Here is an 18,266-nt window from a genome sequence, read left to right on the forward strand (position 1 = left end):
TGTGGGAGGATGTACCTACGCTGGACACACAGAGATGCCATTCACCAGGTCAAGAAGGTTTTGTTTTTCGAGGATAATTTCCATGGTCTGCATCAATTGTTTGGAATTGCATCTCTTGCTGTATATCAAATTTTGGACATGAAGAAGTTGAGTAGCTGCTCTGCTCCTCAGAATACCTCTCAAAACCCACAACCTTTTGGATATCCGCAAAAGAAGGGAGGTTTGTTGGAGGTGGCATGCGACCACTCTTTAGAACACATAAAGCATCCTGCATTGCCATAAGCGATTATGGGTAAGCCACAATTGTGAATCCCAACTCCTCCAATTCTATATGAGGCAGAATGGGGTTCTCCCACATCCCTACAGTGTGGTTGCCATTTTGGTTGTACCATGTACAATCTTACAAAAATTGTGTAGCTCATATTTGGGACACAATGCATCCGCAAAGATCAACATCAGCATCAGACATGGCTTGTGCTCTCCATAGAGCCTCCTCCACAGAAACTGCTTGCCGGGAATCTGTTCGTTCATAATAACTATGTCGAGTGAGCGAGGGAGCATGGATGTGCAATGGATCCCATGGAGTTGCACCAATATTGCAGCTTATTACATAAGAAGCAATGAGCAGTGGTACCACGGCATCATGTGAATGCAGGCAGGCGAGTGCTACATGCCCGCTATAGATGCATTCTATGCGCTCCAGTCTGGGGATGAGGAGGAGAGAAGGTCTCCAATCAACTGTTGCATGGGTGCTCAAAAGAGATAGGAAAGGCGGTAGGTCTGAGAGCGTGGGGGGACAACTGAAGACAGAAAGAGAGAGTTAGGTGGCACCAGTTCGGCCACTACAAAGAGCAAGTCCGCATGGCTGAAAAACTTAAGAGTGGGTTTGTGTGTGCAACTGCGAGAGGACAACAATTACTCGGACTGCAGATGAGGCTGCCCCTTGTGTGTACTTGTGGGTTGGCAGTCCACAGCCGCCGGGGGTGGGGAAAAATAAAGAGAGAGAGTTAGTTTTGGACGGCGGTTGGAGAGAGAGAGAGAAAGAGAGAGAGGAATGACGCTGGCCACAAGTGTACTGTATCCAACTAAGGGGGAGATATAAAGAAAACTCATGGGCAGCAGCTGACTGAGAGGGCGGGAGAGAGAGAAAAGTTGGCGACTAGCTGCATGCAAAAGGGAGGCTCCATCAACTGGCAGTAGCCATGCAAACGGGAATGTGAGGAGGATGGGGCAGAGTTAGTGCAAGTTACAGGAGCTACACATGAAAAAGCAGAGGTCAGGACCAGGTGGTGCTAAGTTGGTGCATGGTCTTCGTAGCCATTCCTTTTCGTGCTGCCGCCACCATTATTTTGGTGATCTTCACTTGTTGTAAGAGTTTTATTGAGCACCTCTTCTTTTGGTGGCACTAGTCCTGGTATGTGCTCCTAGCCGTTATCGATGCTGCAGCCACAAGGTCAGCCCTCCAAATTTGCAGTTACCATGTTAGTTGCTCCCTGCTTGGGCTTGTTTCTGTGGAGTTGCTATCCTCGGACCAACGACGTTGTGGTACTATCATGCTGTAGGGTAACATGGTGGTGGTCACTATTGACAGTGTGCCTTGTTGAACCTTGCTGACGAAAAATATAATAAGCTACTCTCATTCTCTTTGAGTGCTACCTCTTCTTGTCTAATATTCCCTCATCTTCTTCAATCTTGAAAGCCGTATGTCATATATAAGTGAATCGAAATCATTTTTTTGAAGCTAAGATGCTTACCGCTTTCCTTATCTCCAGAGGGGTGCTTCCTATGAGGAGCACACTCTTCTTCTTCTTCTGAAACTCGAGCTTCATCTCTTTCATAAAACTGCCCTTGTTATTCCTAAGATTTTAGTCAAGCCCATATTTGAGATTATTCTAAGTCACGTAGATTACATAAGTTTCTCTCTTCTCTGTTATCCTTGTACACAGAGTAATCTCTATATAATCTGTTATATGTTTGACTACAGAATTTACAAGTTCTACACAATTCAAACACGACAAAAATCTTATGGGATTGATAATAATTTATGCAAAATCTTAAAATACGTTAAAAAAAAGAATAAAGGTTAACAGAGACAAGGCTTATCTTTGATCATGATAATCTTGATAGTTATGATTGTTGCAACCCCAAGAATGTAGCCAAAGCTCTGATACCACTGCTACAGCTAGAAGCGTAGAGCGCCCTGCAAAATACTCAAAATAGCGCATAGCAAGACATAAACGAATAAATCTACGTACCTGTCGACTCGCACAAATCCATAATCGAGCACAATACGAACAGAGAGAGACAGAGAGCGAGAGAGATTGAGAGAGCACGTGCAGGTGCACCTCCTAGAGTGGAGTGCTACACCAGCACGTCGAGAGGGGAGAGAGGAGAGGAGGGAAGAGCAACATAGACATTGGGTGCAATCTCCCCCCGTGCAAGAGTGACCATTTCCCTCTTGCACGTATTTAATTTATAGATTCTTGAATGGTCAAAGTGAGTACAAACTGGCCTGCCGGTCATGAATGGCCAAAGCTCATAAAAGAGCACTTGAATAATAAAATATACATGATATACAAATACATTTGCATAGGCCAAGCTGGGTCTAGTCTTTTCCACCTGTCAGCTGCAATAAATAGTAAAATGTCAATTCTATAACAGCTTGAAGCTGTTGGTGAAGAAGAAGTCCTTGAAGAGGATGAGGACGAGAGCTTGGAGCCAGAAGGGAACACATTCGCATATCTCTCTCTCTCTCTCTCTCTCTCTCTCTCTCTCTCTCTCTCTCTCTCTCTCTCTCTCTCTCTCTCTCTCTCTCTCTCTCTCTCTCTCTCTCTCTCTCTCTCTCTCTCTCTCTCTCTCTCTCTCGGCACAAACGTGCATCAAACTGTTAGGCATGGCAAGCATGGTGCGCGTCACGATGGAGAGATGGGGACGGGGGTAGGAAATATCTGCAGGGCGGGCTTGCCTTCCAAACTGTTGGCCATGGCAGGCATGGTGTGCGTCACGATGGAGAGATGGGGATGGGGGTAGGACATAGCGACAGGTGGGGGCTGGCTTTCCAATGGAGCAAAGATCTGGGCGCGGATGGAGCGACTGCAGAGATCTCCATCGCCATGCGGGGCGGGTTGTCCTGATGGGCGTTCTACAGCGATTGCGGAGGTCGCCATCGCCATGGGGGGCTATTTGTGCGCGTGGGTCTGAACCTTGCAATAGAGTCGGTACCCTTTTTCCTTTGAAGACTGGAGTGTTTCGCATGGAATCTTTTTCTCATTTATTTTAAGGAGAATCTAAGGAGACGCCGATGGGAGGTTTGGGGAGAAAAAGGGCAGTATGGCATGTAGAGGGGGGAGAGAAAGTGGAAGAAGCACCATGCGTCAGTGCCAGCGCGAGGATCGAGGGGGATTTTGTCGCGAAGGAGCGTAGTGCTGCCTCTCTCTATATTGCAATCACGGTGAGTCCCGAAAGGAGGGGATATTTTCTGGATACACACGGACTGTCGCAAGGGTAGCAAGATAGAGAGGGATGGCGTAGGGCTCACGGGGCACAACAACGCACACAAGAGCAGTGGAGCCCAGTAGAGGAGAAGCAGAGGCGGACGCAAGGCGCTCTCTCTCTCTCTCTCTCTCTCTCTCTGTCTCTCTCTCTCTCTCTCTCTCTCACAAGGAGGCCCCGTGTACAAAAGACGGACCCAAGCATGAAGGAGGCACGCCATTTTTCACGATCGTGAGCATGCAGAGTGTGGCGAGATGGTGGGCTTACAGCTCCGGTTTGCTGTGGGCTTGGACGATGGTGAGGGAGGGCAGAAGGCAGCAACCACCGCGATGCAGGGGAAGGTGCATGGGAATCACAGATTCCATCCTGCACGGGGGCCGACGGGCGTGTGATGTGGAGGATAACTTTTCCTTCTGATTAATGATTCGAAAACGAATCATGCTTGGAAATTAATTAATGGAAGTGCGAATACACCCAGTATGGAAACGACTAGTAGGTCCCCAAAACGTTGTTTTTGAGAAACCCATTAATTAGTTTTGGGGGGCGGGGGGAAGCAAAAGGGAAGGGTGGAGAAAAAAAGGAAAAAGAGAAGGGGGGGGGGGGGGGGGGTTGTTGTTTTTTTTAGTAGTTAAGGGCACCCCAAAGGGTACTGTGGGCTTGTAGCCTAGTGGTTAAGGTTGAGCTTTATACTCTCTACGGGATGAGGTCAAATCCTACCCATTAGGATTGGTTTTAAATTGTGAGTTGAATGGAGATGCTAAAGCATCTTGGGGGATTCTATGTAATGAAAACTGAAAATAGAGCCAGGTAGTAGGTCCTGCCATTAGAAACACATAAATGTATCAATGTGCACTAGACCACCTCTTTATAGGACATGACAAGTCTTTTGAATTTCCATTTTCATGGGTCTTTTCGTTTTCTAAACTCAGGAGCTTCACTTATGCACTTCAGATGTTTTGGAAGGACTTTTATTTTTCTAAGATTGGGAGGCCCTCCTAAGCTAATAAGGGAGCCGTCCTATAAAAAAGAACCAACATAAAGAAGACTGAGAGCATACAATCACAATATGGGGGGAGCCTAGGAGCTCCATCACCAAACAAGAGGGACTCCACCAACCATATACCATCACCCACCCAGACGGAGTCTAGCTCGAGTAGTAGCCAACAAAAAATACAAACTAGGCCTTTGAGGAGATCCATGCACCTTCAAAAGAGTGACTCAATGATGCTATGATGAAGAAAAGTTCTATCACACATGCAAAACACCACGCCAGACCGAGCACAATACCCTAGATCACATTAGTTCCCCCAATAGGAGGGGCAAGAGGGTGAACATCTCCCAAGTAGCCAAATTTTTATTTTTTTTTGGGGGGAGGGGGGAGATTTTTCTAGGCCACCATGGGTAGGGCTACCAAGACCTCCCTCTAGAGGCTTAGCTATCATAGGATGTAATCATATGTGGAACTAAGTCTAGTTATAAAGACCGTCTGAAAATATTACCTTAACCCTTCATCCTCACAAGCTTGTTTAGCAACACTTATTTTCCTCACCCATATCATGATCAAAATAAACTCAATTGGTACCAAGTGGTTACAAGGGCTTCGTGCACAAAGATTATAGTTCCCTTTCTCCTAGCATAGGGTGTATATAGGAATTGAGTAAATGAAAATATTACCTACCTAGTACTTCCTTAAAGCTATACAAGCTTAATTGTGTTGTACAAGTACTCAAGGAAACATCACCTCTATTCTCATAGGGTTATCTTCTCTTCCAAGTGGAACACTATCAATACTCTCTTTCCACGTGTATAGTCTATTGCATCTCTAAAAGTGATGCATGACACCTCTTGATAGATTCTAACAAACATGAATATATGTAAGATGATGCAAACGGTATTCTTTGATACCAAGCTTGGGAGCTTCTCATAGACATTATTTTTCATGAGGTGCTAGACCTTGTTCAACAAAATTATAAGTGCTCTACTTCTATTGGGGTGGGCACACACACACACACACACACACACACACACACACACAGAGTCCTCCTTTTGGTCTATCTTTATCTAGCAATGCTACCAAGCTTGATTATAGAGATTAGATAAGTTAGCATGGTGTGAAGAGATGAAATCTAAAAGAAGTCAATGTAATAATTTTCTTTTTTTGAAAATGGAGTGGGTTATAGAATTGGTTTCAATGATAGGAATTGGATTCAATGTCTCTGTTGCACTCTCTTACTTTCTTCTATCCTTGAGTCTTTCTTATGAGCAAGACATCGTAATAGCGGCACATCATAACCATATATACAATAAGAAGGACACCTTTCCCTTAGTCTACCTAGGGTTGACAAAAGTGCTACCAAGTAGAGAAGTACAAAAAAATGGGTAAGCTAGCAAGTTTTGAAAGATGAAGGCTCATAATTGCTACACTGTGTAATTATAAAAGTTTTCATGTCTAAGAGTAGAGTTTTAAGATTAGGGCTCATAGTCTCCAATGTAACAAGAAAGCTTCAAATTCTAAAGAGACGAGTTGTCTTTTTTTTAATATTAAGACCTCTCTATGTTGCTCTCTAGATGCCTCGCTTGCATCTCTATCTATGTTTTGTGTACAAGCATGGTAATGGTTTACATCATCAGCTAATCACAATAATGCATAAGTAGCTTAGTATAATAAGGTAACACACTATTTGTTCGTGTACACTTTCATGTCATTTGCATCTTAAAATGTGAAAAATGAAATCAAAATAAGGTCGCTCGATTGTTTATTTTTGCAAGAGTTTTGGCCATTATGTTAGGATGTGGTGCAAAATTGAGGCTATGACCTGAATCATGCATGTAATTGATCTATTTCTCCCTCTCCCCTCAAATTTCAAAAATTCCCAAAGTACCCTTGTGTCTTTTTTGGGTGAATTGCTTTGGAATTTTTAGAGTTTATTCCTTTTGACAATTGAGATTCATTTTTGACTGCTTAACACATACTTTCCCATGAATTAGCTAGCAAAAAAACACATTTTTCTCTAAAAATAATATTACAATTCATCGTTAAAGCCTACTTAACCAACTCAAACTCTAGTTTTAACATCTTACAATGATAGACAATCAATCTTCCTATGAAAATCTACAAAAAAAATTGTCTTTGGGGATGTTTAGTCTCCTATCCAGTGGTAATTTGAGAATTTTGGAAAATTTGAAGGGCAGTTTGGGATTTTTTGACAAAATATGGGAGGTATTTTGGGAATTTTTTAAATTTGAGGGGTATTTTAAGAATTTCCACAATTTAGGAGGGCATTTTGGTAATTTTCCCCCACACACACACACACACACACACACACACACACACATATATACATGTATGTGTGTGTGTGTGTGTGTGCGTGCGCTTGAATGGAAGATTGTCACATAGATATTGAGGCCTTTTGCTATTGTTCCAGTATAATAACAATGACATTCAAAATAGCTATGGTCCCCTCATCCCCCCTCCCAACCTCTCTCTCTCTCTCTCTCACCCCCCCCCCCCCCCCCCCCCCCCCACACACACACACACACACACATGTGTTGTGAGGTCTACACATCCACATGATGCACGTGCATTGTGATTGAAAACTATCTTTGAAGTGTGAGGCAAGCCTATGTAAATAACATTTTAAATGTCCCAAAAATATATACAAGCGGTTGAATTCAACCTAGAGAAAAATAAGTCATGGTCTTTCATACTCAATTTGATTACTTGGTGAGCCTTATATCATTTTTCCCATTCCAAATCTTGGACGTGGCCACTTGCCTTGATTGAAATCGTACGGCCAACAGGGTCCCCCAGTCACCAACAATAGCAAAGCCCTCGAAAGCACACAACACTGAGGTAGAAATTAGGTTCACAAACTGCATGCTCAAATTGTTTAAGATAATTTGTTAAGAAAAGAATTTTGGTCTCCAATGCATTGAGGGATATGTATGTTAAGTGTGATCTACTTGGTAGTGCTCCAAGATGTGGAAATTTGAGATGTGATTTCATGGAAATACAAAAGATGTGCTCCACATGAGGGCCAACAGATACATACTAAGATTTTGAATGATCGGCGTTTAGAAAGTGACACTATCACTGCCAAGTCCTTACTTGATATGTTTGCAAGTGGCATGCTTGTAGAAGCACAAGAGATATTCATCAGGCTTCTATTCAGCGATGTAGTCTCTTGGAATTCACTGATTGCAGGATACACCCAACATGAGCTTTTTTATGAAGCTTTGACATGTTTTGAGTAGATGTGCAGGATTGGCATGAAACCAGATGGTGTTCACTTTTGCTTTCATAATAAAATCTTGCAGTATCTTCGGAGCCTCATGCAAAGGGTCACAAAATACATGCTGACATACCTAGGGAGGATGGGCCAGCATCCTAGGAGCCTCATGCAAGGGTCACAAAATACATGCTGACATAGCTAGGGAGGATGGGCCAGCATCTTAGGAGCCTCATGCAAGGGTCACAAAATACATGCTGACATAGCTAGGGAGAATGGGCCATTGCACATTGATATGGTTCTTGGCACTGCCTTTGTAGGCAGGTATGCCACTTTTGGAATGCTTGCACAAGCACATGAATTGGTTGATGAGCTTCCAAATTGCAATGTGGGGATCCTGAATGCATTAATAGTAGGATATTCTTCGGCAAGGAAGGATGGGTTCATTGTCAAGTTATTTGGGAAGCTGATAGAGTAAATCATTAAGCCATACTTGGTGACTTTTAGCATTGTGCTTGATGCATAGATTCATACAAGATTATTGGATGAGGGCCAAGTTTACTTTGAGACCATGATCACAACCATGGGGACCATCTTAAGGGTAGACCACCACACTTGTTACTTGGTAAGACTAATGTGTTACTATGGTTCCTAGAGCCTACAAGCAGCCACTTGACATGATCCAAGCCATTTCCCTTGTCCAAAATCAATGGCAGCGCTGCAAAGCTTACTCAAATAATAATAAACATCGATGGTAATTAACCATATTTGTGTGAACAACTAGATATTTACGCGAAGGTGTTGAAAAGCACAATCCTTTTGCAAGAGAATCTCCAGAGGTGATTTATTGGTTATGCTACTCTTTGCATGTTCCTCCCAGCACATACTACCTCTCTGCCTTCAAGTCTTCAACTCAACATAGAGGAACAACATGGAGCAGTGGTGATGGTAGACATGATAGCAAAAGTGCACACAACAAGTTGACATGTCATCAAAATTTATATAAGAGATGATGATGAAGATTATAGTAAATATGATCGACATGATGAAGATTGTTGATCGACATGAGAGAAAGTATGAAGACCATGTTAGAGAGGACTCACAGAGAGCATGATGATGGTAGGGATATATACAATGTATATGATGGCGATGATGATGATGATGAACACAAAGATTGTAGCATGACAAGATTGTTGTTGCCGAGGGTGTCGAATGTATCCTATATATTGGAGTGGTAGTATATAGGTTTGAAAAAGCGAGAGATGGAGAAAGGTGAATCCATGCTTCCATGTGGGCTGAGTGTGCACATGCTCATAAGTAGCTTTTGGTGAGAGAAAATCATGAAATTGGAATCAAAACTTTTCTTGACAGCTTCAAAAAAAGTTTTCTGACCAGCTGTCTTCCCCCCTAAAGCAATAATGCATATAAGGAGAAACTACCAATATCCCTCTGGCTACCAAAGCAGTGCATGTAGGTGGACTTGATGGCCCCTTTGACAACACATGTTGCTACATGTCCTCAATGGAAGACAACTTCTTCAACCATCTGCATCCACCACCTTTACTTCCTACAACCATATCCAGTCTTTTAGTGGCTATATAGGCTTTATAAAAAAAGGTTGAAATAGAAACAGAAGTACTCAGCCTTCCTTCGGCTTTTTATCCTTGATGATATAGGAAGAATCAAATAAGTTTGAGTATCAAGCTAAATTGAAAGAAGAGGAACAACACGGAAGTAGTGGTGATGGTAGACATGGTAGCAGAAGTGAACGTAATAATTGACATGATAGAAAAATTTGTAAAGAGATGATGATGGAGATCGTAGTAGACATGATCCACACCATGATGAAGATTGTGGTAGACAAGATTGATGTGAGAGAAGGTGGAAAATATGAAGAGACCATTCCTTGGGATTTCTAACCGTGATGACAGAGAGAGAAGGTGGGTGTCAAATCAAAACAAGGACCAAATCTCTCCTATTTTAGTACATATATTCACAATAGTAGACACTTGACTACACAACCACGAATCCAACTCGACAACACTGCAAGGTCCATTATCTATATCCAATTTTCCATGCTTATGCATTTGTTTGGTCCAACACATAAATCCTATGGGGTGGGGCACGACTTCCATTTCTTATAATTTTTGGAGAGACCACAGTGCCAACTCTCCACCATACTTTTGTATGGCAATTTTGCATGACGTGCACTATATACTTACTTTATCATGCTTCATTGCAAGACAAAATGTTTGACTATTCACATTGCTTTTATGTAGCTTGACTCAACAATTGTCCTCTTGCTTGGACAATTGGACGACACCCGTATACGATTATCAGGTCGATAGTGCAATTTGATTCTTATAGTTTGTTGATGCTTTCTACATTTTTTTGAGATTGTCAATGCTTCCTTAAGTTTAGTTTAGCTACATGTTTTCTTCACTAGTGCATGCTCAATCTCGATCATCATATCTATAGATACTTGTTTTTTCACAGTTGGACAATCCAACTTATGTATTGCAATGCTCAATGCACTATGTACATGTTCAACTTATTTCTAGGTGGTTGATGTGAGTCAACACATGTCTTTCTTTGGCAATGCATTTTATATATTGCAATCCAATATTCTCCTCTGCATAACCATTCTTTAGCACAAGAACAACCCCTTATCCTAGTGTTTTCCTCCTCAGCTATGTTTTGGCCCTTTGATTGACAACCAAGAATCCTTGATCCCTCCGACTGTGACAACAAGTAACTCTATCTCTCTCTCTCTCTCTCTCTCTCTCTCTCTCTCTCTCTCTCTCTCTCTCTCTCTCTCTCTCTCTCTCTCTCTCTCTCTCTCTCTCTCTCTCTCTCTCAGCAGCGGGACACACCCTATGGGGCTCGGTGGAATATTATTTTTTGTAATTATTCATTTATTGAGAAAAACAAACATTTCACCTTTGTAAATAGTGGGCCTTACAGAAGCTTCCAGATTGTATCCCATTTTTGACATTTAGATTGAGTAGATGGTTAAATTGGAACATTAGGGTTTGAGATTGTAAGGTATTTATACCACTTTCTGATCTTAATGGAAAAACCTTTTGTCATTTTTAAAAAAGTTCTGTCTGTGAGTGAGCGTACTGTGAACGAGAGAGAGTGAGAGTTTCATCTTGACGCTACGCGTGCACTGGTGGTCAGAATCGAGTGCGGAGAACTGCAGCATGTTGCCCCCGACAAGAGCTACGTGCCAATACCTACATTGTGGGTGTACGGTCTAGTTTTGCGAGCTCGACCCGTGAGCTTCATCTGGTGATTCGGTGAGCATACGTTATCCGTTTTCGCATTTCAACATATCCACACGTTCACATTGAGTAGAGCTACACATTAGGCACTTTAGTTTTCGGAAACGACGACCTGCAAATTTTGACCAGACATCCTACGTGATTTTGCACCGGGTGTTTAGGGTTGGGATTTTGGTTCATAGACCTTAGGGAGAGCGACCTATTGGTGATAGTAGGGTCTCCTTCAAGTTCTGTGGCGTTTCGAGAATGGGTATTTGGCTCTTGGAAGCGTTGTACAAAACCTCTTCTTATGCACTCCTGAAGGTTGTAGCTTAGACATTGGGTAGAGACCTCTGTAGGAATTAGTCGAGAGTCTAGTCGAGAGTCGGTCGAGTGTAGATTGACACCCTTTGCTTGCTTCCACGCGTCTGCGGGTCGAGCTTCGTCTTTAGCTGACAAATCTTGTTAGGTGAGTTCTCGCTGTGCTGACGTCCGTCGCGGCGTATCCGCCAACATTAGCGCCGCTGCCAGGGACGAAAACCCTAGGTAGGTGACCGAGACTAGTCCTTGAGGATAGGGATTCTTTGGCTTGCAAGAGTCTCGTTTTACATTTAGATAGGATCAGAGGGTGGGTGGAGGACTCTCAAGGTCTCAGAGGGAGTCTAGGGAGCATGTGTTTGGCCTAGATCCTTCGACTTAGGTAGACTTAGGTAGACTTAGATAGTTTTTAGGCCTTAGTTGAGTTGATGAGTAGGAGTTGGAGTGGTAGAAGCGGTGAAAGGAGAGCTTGAGAGTCCGGAGAGGCCAGGAAGCAACTGAAACACCAATATCACCATTTCACATGATGAGTAGGAGTAGGGTAAGTAGGACATCATGATTCATGATCTAGAGCACTTCATGCATGTTATACTTGCTGTTAGGTTCATCACAAGGTTGTAAAAGACGCAAAAGAGTGTTTGAAAGCTGAAGTGAAGTTCAAAAGTTGTTGTGAGTGTTTCTGAGAGAGCTGCAGAGCATCAGGAGCATTTCTATCAGGAAAAAAATAAATTTTAAGCCAGGAGACATCCGATGCGTAGGATATCTACAGGTTGATCTGGTGGGAATTTTGAAATTTTGAGTTGACGAGTGTGTTCAGAAGGTAGGTTTTACCCTTATTTCACCTGGAAAGTGGAAATTTGACCATATCTTGACACGATAAGGCCAGATAGATAGAAATTGCCAGACATCCTATCCAAATTGTGCCAAGGCATTTTTTTAAGACCAAAACCATAGGGTGGCTGCATGAGCATGATCTGCATGATTTATTGAGTGCCTAAGAAGGGTTTCATCTCAATTGGGTGAGAAAATTGGGTTCTAAGCAGACTTTAGCATCTTTGACAGAAAAGGGCTAGAACAGCTAAAATTGGGGTCTTTTGAAATCCAAACCAAAAATCTAAGCATAGCACTGGGTTGCTGACATCAAGGGGAAGTTGTGGCTCAAGTCTGGGTCAAACAGGCCAAAAAGACATCCTACGCGTATGATGTGTTCTGTGTGATTTGGCACTCCAAACCCAGATTTGAGCATACCAAAGTGATCAGCAGCTCAAGAGGAGTCTGTTCTTTGCATTTGAAGCCATTTTGAGCAATTAGACATGCTACACGTAGAATGTCTAATGCATGAAATTGAAGCCAGAAACTGACTGTAGGCATAGCAGGGTGTTGTATAGCCTGAGGCAGGCCTCCTAGTCAATTTTGGTCCAAATTGGAATTGATTTGACTGGTCAGAACAACATCCAGGCTGCTAGAACAGATTTTTGATCCATTGACCAGCTTATAGGTGTCCAAATCAAAAAGTAAAAACAGATGTGGACTCAACACATCAAGGGGAGTCTATAGTACAAAAACCAGGCAAAACAAAGTAGGAGACATCTTACGCGTAGGATGTCTACTGGGGCTTATGGAAGTGAAAAACTCACTGAGGACATACAATGATGTTCCAATTGACTTAAGAGTTCCAGAACTTCTTTTAGAAGTGAATTTGGACCTTGTTTGACCTTTTGACAGAGCAAAGACGGAATTAAGACTTTCCATGTAAATTGACCAACATCCAAGGGAAGTACAGTTCCAGATTAGCAGACCTAATCAAGAACATCAGAAGTGTATAAAATACACTAGTGGTTGAGGTTAACCCTCCAGTTATACCAATCATTACTAAGACCACCTCTAGCGGTTAAATGCTTTGATTTGATTGCCGAAATTAAACGCTTGTGTACAGGTATATTCAGCGAAAAGCAAGAAGTTGTGCGGAAACTGATTCTTTACCAGGTGAGTGGTTGGATTTGTGTTAAATTGCATTGCTAAGTTTGATGAATTTAAGATCAGGAAGACGCATTCTTAGAGACCAAAAGGTGGCAAGTGATCAGGGTAGCTTAGTGTCCACCAAAGAGAGTGTAACTCAGGCAAGGCTAGATCCACTAGCACCGATTATTGAGAAGGGTAGTGATACTGACACTTCATCAGATAAGTCCTTCTTCATGATGGGTAGTTAACAGCCAGGAGGTTTCTCCAATGAAGGACCAATGCTAGGAGGAAGCACCTCCCTAAATCCATTGAACGACTCCAAGTTCACTATAATCTTCTTAGAAGGAACAAACTTGAGGGGAGCCCTAGTTTATTTTGTCTATCGAGAACGCAAGTGTATTTGTATTGAAGAAAGGCCTGCTCAGAGAAAGTCTATGATGATGGAGATAGATTCCGAGACAAAAAGGGGAACCACTATCTGATAGTTAGTAACCCTGAGGATTACAATAGATATGGAGATAACGTGGAAAAAGGAAAAATGGTTTCAGAAACTCAAGAACCGCCTCCAAACATTGATCGACCTGGAGCGCTTTTTATGTATGATAAGAAAACAACCAGGGTCTCAACCTATAATGAGAATGTGGGGATTTACAAGCATGAGAGTGAGGGAATAGTCTCTTACTTTCGTTGCAAAGAACCCTACCCAAATGAATTAAGCAAAGACAAGGTTCTTTACTTATTCTCTTATGAAATTGCTATGGGGAAGGATATTGTTTTTGTTGATAGGTATGGGCGAGAATACAAACATATTCTCCCAGAGGAGGTAGAAAAGGCAACAGTTCCAGAAGTATCAACATATGCCCCCGAAGAAGTGCCAAGGGTTTCCTACACCCCTAGAAACTCGACAAATCCATTTTCAGAAGAGTACAACGCGACCTCACATTCTACCTGACAACAGACGTTCAACTACCAAAACCAACCAGCAACTCAACCATCATTGCAGGCATGGCTTCGACAGAGTGCAACATTAGAACATGACCTAAACCGAGATGGTTATCCAGCCGCACGAGGGCTAAGGGATTCACAAGAACCACCACTCTATTCACAGTATGAAGGCGAGAGTAAGCCAAAAACTCAAGGGTCAACAGAGCCTGGAAGACCACCCATAGAGTGAGTTCGAAGAGATGAACCATCTCTTGCAAAAACCGTCAAAAATTACGGCTTAGGAGCACCACTAGGAGAGGAACCCGCCCACTACAGAAGGCCAGACGAGGTATATAGATTGGGACGAGGAGATCCAATGATGAGATTTGTAGACCATCGTAGAATTAGACCTTCTCAAGTGCAAAAATGGGTAAACAAGAAATACACGGGAAACAGAGATCCTAGAGATCATGTAGCAGCCTTTGTGCGTGTAACTAGAGCTTAAGAGGTGTTAGATTTCCCTACCCAATTTGCAGGGTTTGGACTAACCCTAGAGGAGGATGCTGCTACTTGGTTTGACTCTGTGGAGCGTAGAGACTTTGAGTCTATGGATGAGGTGTTTGACGAGTTTATTGAGGAATTCTCACAAAGGGGGATAGCTCATAATACAGTCTCACAAATCCATAAATTCAAACAGAAAGAAGGGGAGTATGTGCGAAAGGCAGTCCTACGACTAAAAAGATATGTTAAGTTCTGCCCTGTGGAAGAACTGCCAACTCAGTCCAGACTTATGCTTATATTTATCCAAGGACTGAGGAATGAAGATCTCCAGAAGGACTTACATATGAAGAGGAGCACGATGTTAAATGAGTTAACTAAGGAGGCTCTTTACCTTGTAGACAATTATGCAGTGCGGAGAACTGCAGCGTGCTGCCCCCGACGAGAGCTACGCGCCAATGCCTACATTGCGGGCGTACGGTCTGGTTTTGCGATCTCAACCCGCGAGCTTCCTCTAGTGATTCGGTGAGCATACATTATCCGTTTTCGCATTTCAGCATACCCACGCGTTCGCATTGAGTAGAGCTACACATTAGGTACTTTAGTTTTTGGAAACGACGACCTGCAAATTTTGACCAGACATCCCACGTGATTTTGCACCAGGTGTTTAGGGTTGGGATTTTGGTTCATAGACCTTAGGGAGAGCGATCTATTAGTGATAGTAGGGTCTCCTTCAAGTTCTGTGGCGTTTCGAGAATGTTTGATGGGTATTTGGCTCTTGGAAGCGTTGTAGGAAACCTCTTCTTATGCACTCCTGAAGGTTGTAGCTTAGACATTGGGTAGAGACCTCTGTAGGAATTAGTCGAGAGTCGGTCGAGTGTAGATTGACACCCTATGCTTGCTTCCACGCGCCAACCGGTCGAGCTTCGTCCTTAGCTAACAAATCTTGTTAGGTGAGTTCTCGTTGTGCTGACGTCCGTCGCAGCGTATCCGCCAACACACACACACACACACACACACACACACACACACACACACACACACACAGAGTTTCTATGTGAAATAAGAAAAGATTGACTACGTTTGATTTAGAGTAATAAATACATATGCAATTTTTTTATAAGTTTGCTAATGCACTTTGTACTTGTTTAGTTCCGTGCTAGATGCTGATGTAACTCTATGTATGTCTTGTTATGTTCTATAGATGTTCAATAACAATGCCACCAAGGCAGACTAGTTTGACCTTCAAACTACTTTTTTGGGTTTAGCCTTTAAATGCTCCATAATGACAGACATTGATGCTCAATCTATCCCGAAATTAATAGCTCAACCACCAACTTGAAGATACCCAACAAGACCCATTAAAATCCCCAACTAGTAGTAAGACCACAACCACCACTACCAAGCAACCATAGAGTGTGAATTAGGTACACACAACCTACATAAAGCCACAAAAACCATGCTCTAGTATTTGTGAAACCCATCTTATGAGGAAATCGGTATAAATATGGAGTACTTAATGATCATATGATGTATGAGGATGACCTAAGTGATTATTGACAAATTGATTCCCCCAAGCGTGATCCAACCTTAGGGAGAACACTTCTCCATGAACCAAAAGACTTTAATGTTCACTTCCAATAGAAGAGTTCAACAAAAACAATACCCACTAAGACAAAATCACGCCCCACAGCTAAAAGGACCATGCTATATTACCATTTTTTGAGAGAGAGTGTGTTCGGAGGATGTTGTTGCAGTTGATGGCTATTAGCTTATATGCGGTAAAACACACACGATACCTGATTGTTCCTAGACAAGAAAGGAAAATATTTAGTCAACATAATTTAAGTAATGTCATCAAGTGGATAAAAGACTACCAAGTATCCCCCATCAACACCATGATGAGAGCACAAACACACAAGAATGCAGAAGAAAAGAAAAACAAAGCTGCTAGTCAAGCTATAAGTAGCAAGAGAAACTCTTGGAACGCTAGAAAGGAAAGGATGAAAGTGAAAAGAGAGTGTGAACAAGTGGTTGTTGCAACTGATCTGGCGGAAGCTAGAGAGAAGTTAGGACACAAAATGGAAGTTGAATTACTCAAAAGACACGATTAACCCAATAAATGCAAGTTATGGAGAATTAATGTTCGTGAATAAGGTTTTGGATCCGTTTGATGCTATTTTGCAAGCTTATGAAAGCAATACTTAAAGACAACCAAACTCTAGAACAAAGATGGCTAACATACCCTCATCTAGAAGAAGAGAAAGAGAGCTTGGAAATGCACAAAAAGCTCATAGAGACTTTACAAGAACTTATGGAACCACCTCCTCTAAGTCCACTTTTAGAGAGATAGTGTCTAGACCAACAATCGACACTAAACAACCTTTAGAGGAAGTAGGAAATGTAAAAGGAACCAATGAGAACAATGTTCAAAACGAGGAACAAGCCTAAAAAAAGCAAATCAAATATGCTCAAGGTGTTCCCACTATATCTAGGAGAGTAACATGCAAGTGTTTACTGTAGTCGAGTGGAAGAAAAACACACCTATTGAATTTGAAGGCCTCTATAGTGTACCTTACTCTACACTGCTCAAAATAATATTTTAAGGATATATTCCATAAAGAGATTCAAAAGGGGGGAGGGCTAAACCCTAGGTCACCTAATAAAGATACAAAATGTTGAGACTGCTTTTATAGCCTCTTCCATACTAAATCACCTGAAAACTTTGGTGGTTCTAGTATCCTTGTCATACAAAGGGATAACATGACCTCCATAATTAGATCGCAAAAATCCTCTACATGATAAGAGATATGTGGATGGAAACTATATTTACACCTCCCAACCAACTCCCTATATAGATGGGCCTTGCCCCTACATATAGGGCTCCTTTTTGTCTATGCACCTCCTAGGTTAGCTACCCTCTATACTCCTAGGATATATCTTAACCCTTAGGCTCATAGCCTCTAGGCTCCTAGACCCTAGTAGTCACCATATCCCACCTATTAGGACTTGGTCTCCTAACATTCTAGGTATTGTGGACCTTTCATGATACTCAATAAGGTGGATCGGGTTGACTACAAATTGTGGTTACTTGCTAGCTTGCATGTTATCAATTGTTTTCATGTGAGTTTCTTGAGAAAATGGCTCAACACTACAAGAATTGATGATGATATGAGTTTTTCCATATCAAAGCTCTTGATATTCTGGCATGGCAAAAATTTTAGGACTCGGTCTCCTAACATTCTAGGTATTGTGTACCTTTCATGATACTCCATAAGGTGGATCGGAGACTACAAGTTGTGGTTACTTGCTATCTTCCATGTTATCAAGTGTTTTCATGTAAGAAAATGGCTCAACACTATAAAAATTGATGATGACATGAGTTTTTCCATATTGAAGCTCTTGATATTCTAGCATAGCCAGATTAGTCATCACCTATACTGTGCTGGTCTATAAAGGGTGTCTCAATGCACTAAAGTTGCATGCCCAAGAAATCTCACCCAATTAGAAATATTCAATGGTTGACACATCACAATACAACACAAATGCTTACACATCCATGTTACAAGACATAAAAACA

This window comes from Adiantum capillus-veneris, chromosome 16, assembly GCF_014529385.1.
Source record: "Adiantum capillus-veneris isolate H3 chromosome 16, ASM1452938v2, whole genome shotgun sequence".
Classification (NCBI taxonomy): Eukaryota; Viridiplantae; Streptophyta; class Polypodiopsida; order Polypodiales; family Pteridaceae; genus Adiantum; species Adiantum capillus-veneris.